The sequence below is a fragment of the Pangasianodon hypophthalmus genome, chromosome 1 (assembly GCF_027358585.1).
Source record: "Pangasianodon hypophthalmus isolate fPanHyp1 chromosome 1, fPanHyp1.pri, whole genome shotgun sequence".
In the NCBI taxonomy this organism is placed as follows: Eukaryota; Metazoa; Chordata; class Actinopteri; order Siluriformes; family Pangasiidae; genus Pangasianodon; species Pangasianodon hypophthalmus.
Window position 1 is genome coordinate 24,230,216 of NC_069710.1, and position 14,370 is coordinate 24,244,585.

Genomic DNA, 14,370 nt, shown 5'->3' on the forward strand with positions numbered 1-14,370 from the left:
AACAGGCAATATGTTGGATACCTCCAAAAAGTGGGTCGAGATTGTACAATAAAGGATCCACATTACTCAATTTGGCAAGTGTAATCCACAGAAAATTAGCATTTCTTTTGCATGAAAATGACATTACTAATCCTTTTACAATTTTTGTAACGAAGAAATGCATTCACCCACTTTTATTTTATGTATTATTCCACTTTAATTTTATGTATTATTCCACATATACCTTATGCAGCTTTCATAATGATAGTTTACATGTCTTTTTCAGAGCATGGACATGGAAATGTCAATGGTTATTCATATAGGAAATAATGAGGACACATAAGGAGTAGTGAAGTTGAAGTGAGGAAGAGTCAGTTTTAGCAGATGTACAGGCACAGGAGAGAGTTATGTGTTTGAAGGAATGGACAGATGTGTAAATTAATACCCCTAATTAAGATATATCCATTCATTCATCTTCAGTAACCTCTTTATCTGAACACTGGGCACGAGGAAGGAATAAACCCTGGATGGGAGACCAGTCCATTGCAGGGAACCATGCACACACACATATACATTCACAAACTCATTCACACCTAGGGGCAATTTAGTGTAACCAATCCACCTAACCAGCATGTTTTTGAGAAATGTGAGGAGCCAGAGAACTTGTAGGAAATCCACATGAACACGAGATCAAGCACAGAAACTCCACATAGACGGTTCAGAACCGAACTGGGGACCTCGGAGCTGTGAGGCAGCAACACTACCCACTGTGCTACCTAAGTAAAGCATAATGCTCTCATATAGCAGTGATAAGCAGAGAAGCATAGCCCAGTTTGAAAGTAGAAAATTCTATATGACAAAGGAAAATTGCAGAAGCCCATTTGCAAGAGCTGAACATTCCAAATGCAACATGTAAATCTGCTTTAGCAGTGACACAAAATAATTACATTTCAATAAGCCTATTTCCATTTTTGTATGGTGTTGCCAAGTGGTAAGCAAAATACTTCCTACAATATAAATAAATAAATAAATGTTTTTTAAATGTGTATGTGCATTTAATTACTTTTTTGATGTGTGCAGTGGAGGGTTTGTAGCCTTACTAAAATTTATATTCCACACCGTTTTTCTTTAGGAGGCCAAAAACCAGCAAGTCATCTTCTAAACTTGAAGTTACAGATAAAGTATACTGATCTTACACAATTTACAAAAAAATGTGTATGAATGTGGCACATTTGAATTCTACTCTTAAATCCTGCTCCTGATATACATGATATCTGAAAACAGCAGGTTTCAAAGTCACAAATTGTGAAACAAATTTTGCCTCACTACTTTCAAAGGTTACTACCTCTGGCAGCACCTTGTATCCAGTCTTCAAACTTCACTTGTTTTTGTATCAGAATCCAGTGTGGTTCGCCTCCAAGGACAGTCCAATTCATGGGCACTCGGAGCTGCTTGGACACAGCTTTTAAATGACTATTGCCCTGGCCAAATTCAAAAGCTCATGCTGAGACTGTTATGTTGTCGTTATTTACTTGTGTGCCACAGCCAAAGACTAAAATTACTGGCTAATACAGAATGAGAATGGCAATAACAAAACACATAGAGAGAAGCCAAACTCATCGGTAATTGCCTTTCTCTTTTTAACACCCCATTTGCAAATGTGCCTCATTTCCCATTAGGGTGTGTGGAGATGTTTCACTTCCTCTCAGCAAGAAGTGTACCTCAAGGCTTTTCATGAGACAGCTAATCGATGAGGGCGAGCGCCCCAAGACAGCCAGGAGACCCGGACGAACCGACATAGACCTCTCACTCCCTACCCGACTGAGAACCCAGACTTTCTTAATCTAGCCTCTTAGCTGCTTGTCTCCCATGAGCTCCTCAGCACTCCTCCTCCTCCTCTGAAACTCTACGTTTTCTCCTCAGATCCCACCTAAGATCGACCGCATGGCCAGACTTTCATGGCTTTAATTGACTTTTTCAAAAAACTTGCAATCCTCCTGGGCCCCTGAAGTGTGAGCTGTACTTCTTAGCAGTCGAGTTCAGACAGCAAACCTCTCCTCTCTGTGAGAGGGCTAGGGTCTGATGCTGTAGGAAAAGAAGGCCTGTGCAATCCATTGCTCTCCCATGAAAGAGGCCCTGTACTCATTTTGCCCTATGCAGCTCTAATGGAGATGGATTTCTCCCACACCAGCACTGAAATGGGAGCCTACAGGTAGCAGCTGCCTGAGACAGAGCCGGTCACTCGCCTGTAATGGGAGATTGATCTTAATTGCAACACCACACAATTGGCCCCATTTCAAAAGCATAAAAGTGTGAAAAGGAGCGAAATGAAAAGGGCAGTAACTAACACGCTCCCTCAAAACAAAGCTTCTGAAACAAGCTGTCAACACTGACAGGAACATCACAAAAATCACAAATATTTTTACATGCTTTCCTTCAGCAAGCAAAAAGCAGCTGCTGACAGTCGGAAAAATCATTCAGGTCTGAAATAATTGCTGCTGCCTACCATGCGTGCCTATTGTATCAGAAACACTGGGCTTCTATAAACTTGTCCTCTTGCATTCAAGAGGCATGCGGAGTCGTGATTCTGGTAGACTAAATATCTAATTGATTATGAATAAGCGAGTGAAATGGACCATAATGCAAGCTGCAATCCTCACAGCTCCCTCGCAGTGCTCACAGCCCTGTCTGAACCGGATCAAACCGCACACAGAGATGGTCACTCATTATGCTCCTGACTCAACAAGGGCTACTGATGCGCTAACAAAACAAGTCAATAGCCCTGTATGTGTGTGACTAGGCTGAAGCACATCACACCGACAGAGCTCATTGTTTGAACACTGATTTTAACACAACACTGTAGCCAAGAGTCAGGCTTTTGATTGTGACTGACATTTGAGAGAACAGCTTGGCTTAAACAACTCTGGTTGGGAATTTCATTGTGAAAATCTCATGTCAAATGAAATCACATGTCAAATGGTCAAAGAACTGCATTAGCCACATGGCAAGAAATGACACAATGACATGTAGAATAAAAAATACACAGCGACAAAGTAAAATTTTCACACTTGCAATCATCAGAGAGCAGTATCCTATGACATATTTGCTTCTCTTATTTTCATTAAGCATGGGATATACTCAGGAATGCAGCCAGCGCAGTATTAAAAGTGAACGTGTGATGTATTAGGGATGAAGTCATGCACATGCTGTTTCTCAGATGGCCCACAGCTAGACAATCACATTGTAACTGTTCTTCAGGTGCAAATATTACATTTATCCTTTGACCCCAATCCACAACTGTATGATTATCAGTGCAACACCATCACTGCGCCATTATTCAGACACAATAAAAAAGAAAAATGGGAAGGGCTTTTAGGCTAGTGTTTGAGATGTAATGCAAATGGATGTCATGGATAGTCCTGCACATTTATGCAAGATAAGGTTATCATCAGTCCGCATTAAAGAAAGAGAGTGGCTTTACAAATACACTTTAACTGGATTTTATTGCAAGGCTTGAATGAGAATGTCACACTGCACAGTGTTCCATATGACATCCAATCTAAAGCAATCATATTCCTATCCTTTACACTGCATGGTGCAATTGTACCTCGTCCAGGCATCCTTACAGACCTCAGGACAGATAGAGTTTGAGACTGGCACAAGTGCTGCACTATAAAATCTTATCTTCAGTACTCAAAAGCTCCAGTGATTTCATTGCCCTGCACAAAAGTTTATATTGCATAAACTGCACCATTAACACACATAACTTAATCAGAGAAGCTTCATTATGACATGATGATGGAAAGGCAGTAATTACATGGAGAGAAGTTAAGCTTGCGAAGAATTGCTTATTCTCCTCCCCTGTCAATCAGAAAGACACTAGCCAATCATGAGCATCTGAAAGCTCATGCATATGACCTAGAGCAGTTAGTACTTTTCTCCTATGCATTGTAGGGATGTATCTGAATATGAATACATTATTCAGACTAAACAGATGTGTTCTAAACAAATACAAATACAGATATGAATAGAAGGTGCACTATTTTTTGGAGGTTTTTTGACTAAGTGTGTGCATCAGGACTGGGATCCTGCAGGAAGAAACAAAAAATTGACTTTCATGTGGAGCTTTAAAGTGAAGCTTGTGGGGAGGGTTGCCAGGTTTTAGCAAAATGTCCACCCCAAATACATCTCGAAAACCACTCAAAAATACTTGCAACTAGCCCAAAAAATTAAGGCACTGGACAAGGTAGAAATATTTTTCTTCTTTTTCTCAGTCTTGCATGGGAAACAGGTGAATAGTGGTGCACACACATTTGTGATGTATTTATAGAACTGCCAATCTATGTAGCCCATGCAGACCACACGCTGTATGCAGTGCTGTATACAGGCCTACCTCTGCCTTGGTCTCCAAACATAATCATTTAATTTATTTAGAAAATCTTAACTTGAACATTAATTGCATGTTTCTCATTAAAGGATTGTTCTCCATCGTTATTAAAATGAAATATTCCCAGAAAATTATACAGGCATTATAATGAAATGCATTTTGATTAGCAGCAGCACTGCATCTCAGCTTCGTAGTAGACTCTGATAGAGTGTCAAGCAAACATTTCTGATCTTTCTGGATTGTAACAGACCCAAAAACTAAATTAAAACCGATAAAATATTATGAAGTGGTTATTGTTGTCAATGATAAACAACAATAGTTAGCTTGCTTACTCAGTCACATTAGACAGAAGATAGAAAGCTTACCAGAAAGTTTCAAAGAGCATCTGGTTAAACAGCTGAATAAAGTTATGTTTTGCAAATCGCTATTTGTTGTTATAATTTGTGAATGAAAAAAAATTTCCTGCAGTCTTAGGTTCCAGTGTTTTTTCCCCCATGGGTGTTGTGCCAAGGTTTAGATTTAAATAAATAAATAAATAAATAAATAAGAAAGAAAGAAAAAAAACCTTCACATCTAGGCCATGCATGCTTCCGGTTTAAATCTGAATATGAATACAGGTATGAATATTTGAAGCACTAAACAATTACATTGTGCATTGTGTTACACCCCTAATGAATTGCATGAAGAGCAGTTGGAAAATTTTTGGAGGCAGAGCTGCACATGTCTAGAAGGAAGCATGCCAGTCCTCACCTTCCCCCAGTTGGTAGTTGTCATAGGGGATAGAGGAGAACTTGCTAGTGGGTGGGAACTGGCAGAGACCAAATTGACCAAAAAAAATTGGGAAGAAATAAAAAGATTGAAAGAGGTTAAGCTTGTGAATAACAGAACTATCAGCACTGGTTCAGTGAGCATCTTTCTGTAAGCTGTGTTCGGAGATGATCCAGTGAGCTCTTCACTGCCGCCAAAGTCTCTGGTGTGGCTTTAGAGGAAAGCTGCTTCTTCATCTTCACTGGTGAACCCATGGTGTTACCCACTCTGAGACTGCAGTTTCATTTCAGTACAATCACAAGTCTGATTACAGAGATCTCTTATTATATAGTTCACAGTCAGACTGATCCAGGTTATTATCTCAGGTATGAAGTTATATTTCCTCAGAGTTTGCCTGTGTGTCAAAAAGGTCCTTGAATGAGGACTAGATTTTGAATGTAGTGCTTACTGTTATTGCACCACCAAAGCCCTGCACTAATACACATCTAAATTTCTAATTATAGCAAGGAAGAGTCATATCAGTATTAGTAAGCATGACAGATTCAGTTCAGTTCATTCTGAACATGTGTGTGCTTCTTGCTTTATTTTTTGACTGTATGTACTATATGTTCTGTAATATGTTTATGGTCTCTGACACATCCGCTACTTCCAGTGTTTGCTTTCAGCCTACCAGTAAACAGCAATGGCCCGGTGCCATGGCAACAGAGCAGGCGAACATCACAGAGGTGTGTAAATGCAGCAATAACTCGCAAGTACTCTCAGACCTCGAACAGGGCATCGACGAGAGCCTTATGAGCGTCAGAAATAGTTACGTCAGCAACAACACACACACACGCACGCATAAATACATGTATACACCCAGTCAGCACACTGTATCAGTCTGAACTTAAATCACATTAGCACCTTTACTCCTCTTTCTTCACCGGTGTAACTCAGGTATATTTAAACACCTGGAGCTTCATGCAGCTTACCTAAATGTCAAATATGATAGAAGAAAAATACAGTTCCCCTTTTTAAGCACCCAGAGCAAATCTCTAAAATCTCTACCCAAACCAATGGGCTTTGAGTTTACACTCCTGAACAAAAAAATGGGCCAAGCCCAAAATGGCAAAAATATTAAGCTTTTAATCATCTTAACAACAATCCATTGTTCAGGAAATTACAAAGTAATTTACTTTGTAATTGTAATTGTAGTACTTCGTATGGGATAGATTTTCCCTTTGATTTCTTTAATTGTGGGTGAACTTGCGGACAGCTCTTTACAGAAAGAAGAGTCAGTGTTGTTCCCCAGTTAGTTTGTGTTTAATGTGAAACCAAATATTCTCTATAGGGTTCAAATCTGGACTCTGACCAGGCCAAAACAAGCCTGATGGATTTGTTCTCAAGCCACTTTTTGGTGGGGTTTGCAGTGTGTGCAGGAGCATTGTCTTGTCGAAAAATTACATCTGATCGTTACACTTTAGAAAACAACTTTTCAATTGTGGGAAGCAAGCCTTTCTGCAATATTCTCCTGTATTCCAAAGCATTAATTGACTTTTCACAGTGAAGCAGCTCCCCAGTACCAGCAGCTAAAAAGGCTCCCCACACCATGACACCTCTTCCTCCATGCTAAACTGTGGTAGAGATGCATTCACTATTGTATTTCTCACTAGATTTTCAAAGACACCTCTCTGGAGCATCACCATGCAACTCAAATTGTGATTCATCACTCCGCACAACTCTGCTGGACCTGATCTGAATCAAACTTTCTATGTTCTGCCAAAAACATCATTCTGTCTTTGACGTTTTCCTGAGACAGCAATGGCTTTTTAACAAATCTTCTAGACACAAAACCTGCATTAGATAACCAATAGATAGCCATTTTTAGGCTTGGCCCATTTTTTTTTTTTTTTTTTGTATTTACACCTGCGATTAAACCTTAAGTAGGTTTAGTCTTGGAAACTAGGGTGAAGACACAAATAGGGGGTCCTATAACTCTCAAGACATTAAATATGTGAGATATGAGATGGAATTTGAGATGGATTCTCAGGCTCTGAGTAACCAGCGAAGGAGTGGGTAGGAAGGCGATGCTCTTCACAGCTCGCTGGACCGGTTAAGGGCATGTCCACACTAATTGTCAGGTAATAGCAGGAGCTGAATTGTCCCAAATGGCTTTAATGTGCATGCATAGAGTGTTAGGAAGAAGCACAATTTTAAAAACCTAGAATGTTTATTTTTTGCCAGTTGTGTCTTATATAAGTGTCTAGGTATATTGCTAGTGGGGCAAAAAGGTAGTGACAATTCAAAGGGCCTACAAAAATTTCAGCAGGATGCCAGAATGTGTTTCATGTATAGAAAATACAATATGAAATTTAAGGAGCGTTTAAGGCCCAGAGGACTGTTCTTTTAGCAATCCCAGAATGTCTATATAATAGTTACATAGAAGAAAATTCAAGGGAGCACCATGGGAGGCAGCGAACGCAAGCTCACATACCTCAGTCCAAATGAGAACACAAACAGACCACAATTTCAGGAATCAGCTCCAACACACCAGAGCTAACTCTACCTGACAAGTTATCATTTGCTCACAGGATCATGCACACACAGACAGGCCAAACACAGCAAGTGTTGTTAGCTCACTCATCCAGAGACAACATGGCTAAGAAAACACACACACAGATAGGGTATAGAAGTGATTTACTCACTACTACTACTACTACTATACACACACACACACACACACACACACACACACACACACACATAGGTATGTTGTAGAAGTGATTTACTCACAGAGTGAAGCATGCGTCGTCAGGAACAAGGCGCCATGGAGTTGCTGTGTTAGGTGGCGAACTCGCTCCTCTGGGGAAATGTTGGGCTCCGGTCAGAGAAGTGGAAAATCACAATTGTCCAAACCCTTTGTTACTGCTACGAGTGGACCGTTCCAAATAGCTTGACTTTAAAGGAGGGAGGATAAGCAGCACCTCAGAAGTCTACAGTTGTAATGATCTAATATCATGGGGGGAAGTCATTTATTGAGGACCTTATCCAAGCTGCAGAGGTTAGTGAAATCCTGGTTAGTTCTACTCACATCAAAAATGGACACAGAAGAGGGAATGAGATGGAGGATTTTAATTTTCCCTCTCCTTTATGCTCAGTCTTTCGCTGCCTCTTTATTTATGGCCTAGTCTGTAGTGATCAGACCAGGGAAATGAGGCTACAATCAGATTGGAACAAAAAAATCGAAACGCCTGTTCTGTCTGTCTTTCTCTCTGTCTCAGACTTTATTCCTCTCTCCTGCAGATGTTATCTCTGCCTGCCCGAAAACCTGCCTACAATCATGTCTATTTTTGAAGAGTCTCTACACACAATAAAACACACGTTTCCTGACACATGCCCACATTCAGACACACTCTTACTGACATCTGCACCCTCACTCACACACACACACTAACCTACCACCTGGCTCAGAAGTATGCATTAATGATTAGCTGCCTCTTCCTTTTAGCCTCTTGCTCCTGACCTTACCCATAGCTATACATGCACAAACACACCTTCAAATACAGGTCATCACACTGACCCCACACACACTGTTAGGCCATGTGTAGATATAAGAGAACTCCTAGGCCAAGATACTGTTTCTTGGCAAATCTTAAACAATTCTGCTACAGTCCGATGAGGGAAGATTTGAGGGACAAAGGAAACACTATATTTTGATCCCAGTTAAAACAGTTCAGTGATTAACAACTAATAGGTCCAAGTATCCAGGCGAAACGAGCAGGGCCCAATCCCAGAAATTCCAGGAGAGCCTCTTTCCTTACTCTTGTTCTTGTGGTGGAGATGTCCAAGAACATTAACCTCCTCGATTCCCACAGTTCCACAGTCTGACTCCTCAGGTGTGCAGAAGATGTAGCAGACAGTGATTCCTATCTTTAGACTCACATTTCCATGAACATATGAGCTAGTATCCCTTTGCCTAGACTGAACTCAGGTTTGATTGGAGTCACAGATTCACACAGTTGTTCCAGCAGTGGTTTTCAGGGCTAAAACCTGAGGAAAATCACAAAAATACAGAAATTCACTGTCACGTTTTGATAGAAAAAAAAAATCTTTTTAAACTATTACACCTTTTAATCTGGGATTAATGAGTGCAGGAGTATTCCAGCACTTATAGCTTCAGTATCATGTTAATGCAATAGAGTGTATTAGAGCAAACTGTAGTATGTTATTAAGCTGTATGTGTACCAGTGGCAGACTGCCATCTTACCATCATCATCTCAGTGCCCTTACAAAGAGCTGCAGAAGCATGGCCCAAACATGTCTTTGTGTGTCTAACATTCCTACTGAATTAAATTATTAGGTTACTCTGGAGATCTTTTGTGAGGCCTGTCAGTGCTGTGATGTGAAATGTAATGGACTAAGTTCAATGAACCAAGTGGACAGAAGAGAAATGGAACAAGGCAAGTGATGAAAGCAATCAGTAATAGAAAGAATGGCCTTCGGTACTATTTTAGCAAGGTTGAGATGGAACCACCATTCGGCAAGATGAAATGAAAGATGAAAGTGAAGGAGTGAGTTTGCTAGCAAGAGACGAGTGATGGGTGAAAGGCCAACATTTCTGTCACTCTTATTTATCCCACACATCCCACGTTAACTCCACCCTGCCTTGTCTGCGTCTTTGCATCCACATTCTTCGTTCTTTCATTGTTCTGGATCTTCCATGGCCCCCCTCAACATATTCCTTTCCAAACACACAGACAGAAGATAAAGACTCACAAGCTACGCAATCTGTCAGTGTGTTAAACAGGGTGAGCAGGGCTTCAGTGATTATCTGGTTGAGATAGAGAGTGAGAAAAATGGAGAGATATGGGCATCTGGAAATGCTGGACAGCTTGAACTATAGCCTGTAACAGCCCTCTGGAGTACTGCGCTTAATCAATACACAGCCATACATGCCATGAGGGGGCTTAGCTCGTTAGCAGTGTGCGTGTGAGGGTGAACAAGTGAAATCTGGTATCTAAGTGTGCATGAGAAAAGGGTGTGAAGGCACCATAGCAGGAGTTAAATCGGCCTCTGAGGTAGCAAATGATGCCATGTCCTGCTCGTTACATACACACACACACACACACTCGCATGTGTGCGTCTATGCGCAACAAATGTCATAGGCAAAATGTGAGTGATCTCTAAGCCAGATGCACCAGTTATCACCATTACACACTGACTAAGTCTAAGCAATAGGAAGGACCCTTGCATCCTTCTTATACAAACAACAAGGGAGAACAAGGGAATGAGTGGAGACAAGGCTCACAGCCAAAAATGAATATAAGACAGCCAGGTTTCTCTCAAATCTATCAGCAAAGGACAGCACTCTCTGAGTCAGAGTGGGGGATGGAGGGATGGAGGGAGGCAGGGATGGCGAGGGGGAGGATGGAGGGAAGGGAGAAGAGGAGCAAGGGTAAAAAAAAAGAGGAAAGGGGCAAGAGAGTGAGAGAGAGAGAGAGAGAGAGACGCTAGGGTTAAATGAATTGTGTGGGAACAAATGCCCAGAGGGTTTCAATAAGACCTGATGAAAATGCAAAAATGAGGAGAGAAAGAAGCTGTGGAAAACTCATTGCTCTAGCAGAGTGGTTCTATGCAGGTTAACACAATCCCTGCTCTGTGGAGCCATTCTGAACAGAGCCCGTTTGGAGCGCCGCACACCGTACATGGAATACCAATCAAACACTGGCACCATGCACACACACACACACACACACAGAGTCTATGGTATGGCACACTCTTCCCCTGGTAAATCAAAGGCAAGACAGCAAAAGTCATCCAGCATCCCCTCATCTGGGTTATTCATGAATGACACAATAATCAGCATGAATGACATGGTCATGATGCAATATGGCATAAACCCACACTTACTGTGAGGCGACAATCCTAGTAATAGGGTGGCACTTGCCGGTCTGCTCTGAAGTCTACGGTGTGAAAAATGACAGAGCCCCTCGAATCTTGCCAATTCTTTTCTCCGTGATTGTCCACGACTCTCCAGGAGGCATGGAGGTTTCAGTGTGTCCGCATTTGTACTTCCATTTCAAACCTCCGTTTTCTTTTAAAGTGCTTTCTTTCAGGTCCTTACAATGTTCTCTGCTGTAATTCCACAGCAGGCACCGCAAGCTGCATTCACTCCCTGACTCCGACCCCTCCCTCCCTCTCTCCCGCTCCCTCTCTCTCTCTCTCTCTCACTCAGCTCATTGTATCCCCCATACCTCCTCTGCTCGTGCTCCAATCTAAATCCAAAGAGCTATCACTCCTGTCCCTCCTCCCTCAATCCTGCTCCTTTTTTTCTTGCCCATTTATTAAAGATGGACAGCCACTTCCATCCCTCCCACTCTCCATCGAGGAAATAAGGAATGAAATAAGGGAAGCAGGAAGAAAACAAATGAAGGCACCAGTCCAAGAGGGACATCACACGTGCATATTTCTAGATGCGTAGTTTTTTGTATATAAACAAAGCATGACAGACCTACACACAGTTATACAGGCAGGGATACAAATGCCATGTGGCTTTTATTGTCATTTCAACCATATACAACTGGTACAGTACACAGTGAAACAAAACAACGTTCCTCCAGGACCATGGTGCTACATAAAACAACACAGAGCTACATGAAACTACACAGACCTACACAGGACTACATAAAGTGCATGTGTGCAAATGTGCAAACAGAGCAAGACAAGTACAAATTTCCTAAAACAGGACAATAGGCACAGTAAAGGACAGTGCAGCACCAACCAGTACACAGTTCCAGTGTAGATAAAGTGGACGGAGTGCCATATGTAAAAGGTTGTGCAAAAAGATATAACGATATAATACTAAAATGCTGTAAATGTAAACATAACATACTATGACACTATGTACTGTGTTTACTATGATAAATACAGTGGTAGCAGCAAGAGTGCACGTGGTCAATACATTATTTTGTGTACGGTGTTTCAGCAGCAATTTAAGAAAGAAATGTGCAAAAATTACAAAGGGAGTGGAGTGGTGTTCAGTTGAGTGTATGTGTTTGTGTGTGTGTGTGTGTGTGTGTGTGTGTGTGTGTGTGTGGGTTGGTGTCAGTCCAGTCTCTGAGTATTGGGGAATCTGATGGCTTGGGGGAAGAAACTGTTACACAGTCTGTCTGTGAGGGCCCAAATGCTTCGGTACCTTTTGCCAGATGGCAGGTGGGTGAAGAGTTTGTGTGAGGGGTGCATGGGGTCATCCACAATGCTGGTGGCTTGAGGATGCAGCATGTGGTGTAAATATCTGTGATGGAGGGAAGAGAAACTCTGATGATCTTCTCAGTTGTCCTCACTATCCGCTGCAGAGTCTTTGCGATCCGAGACGGTGCAATTTCCACCATGATACCAACACACATCCACATGTGGACACGGATTACACTATTACACCATAGACATCCACATGTGGACACAGATTATACCAACACACATCCACATGTGGACACAGATCATACCAACACACTCGCACATGTGGACACAGATTACACCATTACACCAACACACTTCCACATGTGGACACAGATTACACCATTATACCAACACACTTCCACATGTGGACACAGATTATACCAACACACTTCCACATGTGGACACAGATTATACCATTACACCAACACACTTCCACATGTGGACACAGATTATACCATTACACCAACACACTTCCACATGTGGACACAGATTATACCATTACACCAACACACTTCCACATGTGGACACAGATTACACCATTATACCAACACACTTCCACATGTGGACACAGATTATACCAACACACTTCCACATGTGGACACAGATTATACCATTACACCAACACACTTCCACATGTGGACACAGATTATACCATTACACCAACAGACTTCCATATGTGGACACAAAGTACACATTACACCATCCACATGTGGACATAGATTACACCATTACACCATACACATCTACCTGTGGACACGGATCATACCACTACACCAACACACATCCACATGTGGTCACAGATACACCATTACACCATACGCATCCACATGTGGACACGAATTATACCATTACACCAACACACATCCACGTGTGGACACAAATTACACCATACACATCCACATGTGGACACAAATTACACCATACACATCCACATGTGGACACATGCTGTGCTAGTGACCGAAAGGTTGCGAGCTCAAATCGCCAAACTGCCAAAGAAACAATGTTAAGACTTCAACCAAATATAATTCACAACTGCTTTGGTCAAAATCATCTGCCCTCATTATAGGGCAGTGGTGAGTAGTGACTAAGGTGCTGTACTAGTGGTTAGAAGAGTTCAGATATGCCAGAGGGCCACTGGTTAATCCTTGGTATTGACCACTGACTCTCAACAGCTATGATTGCATCATCTCTCGATTGTAAATTGATACAGATGAAAAATTATTAAATCTAAATATGTCACCACAAAACTTTATTGTCGCTCCTAATTAGAAGGCAGTAGTGGATCATTTTTTAAGACTATGGGTGATCAGAAGGTTGTAAGTTCAAATCACTGAGCATTAGAGCAACATTAACCTTCAATTACTCCACTCTTTGATTGTATTGGATTCTACCCGAGCTTTGGATAAAAGCATCAGTCTAATGAATATACCTGTATATAAATATTGTGAAAGCACTTTAAATTTGCTGGCTGTTTAGTTCTTGTTTTATAGAAAATAGGAATGCCTATACACCTGCTCATTCATGCAATTATCCTATTAGCAAATCATTTGACAGCAGGGCAATGCATAAAGCATTGCCTATACAGATCTTCAGTTAATGTTCACATCAAACAACAGAATTGGGAAAAAATGCGATCTCAGTGACTTTGACTGTGGTATGGCTGTCGGAGGCAGACGGGCTGGTTTCAGTCTTTCAGAAACTGCTGATCTCCTGGGATTTTCATGCACAACAGTCTCTAGAGTTTACACAGTATAAAGCACACTACTGGTTCGAGCTGGCAGGTAGTCTATGTTAACTCAAATAACCACTCTGTATAACAGTGGTGAGCAGAGGAACATCTCAGGCAGATGGGCTACAACAGCAGAGGACCACATAGGGTTCTGCTTCTGTCAGCTAAGAACAAAAATGTGAGGCTGCAGTAGGCACAGGCTCACCAAAACAGGACAGTTGTAGCCTGGAAAAAGACCAGGCAATGTTTGTGCACTGTATGCAGTGCCCACTGTAGCCACAAATTCCTGTTC

At 41.6% G+C, this 14,370-nt stretch overlaps 1 protein-coding gene across 1 annotated transcript in view; it reads right to left on the reverse strand.

Moving 5' to 3' along the window:
* The window catches only part of grik5 (glutamate receptor, ionotropic, kainate 5), a 68,771-nt gene extending 57,478 nt beyond the window's left edge, over positions 1–11,293 (reverse strand). Inside the window, exons 1-2 of the mRNA XM_026939928.3 lie at positions 11,024–11,293; positions 7,907–9,163 (exon numbers count right to left, since the gene is read on the reverse strand). The gene's annotated coding sequence lies outside the window, so the exon portion shown is untranslated. The remainder of the gene's footprint in view (positions 1–7,906; positions 9,164–11,023) is intronic.
* Between the last annotated feature and the right edge of the window lie 3,077 nt (positions 11,294–14,370).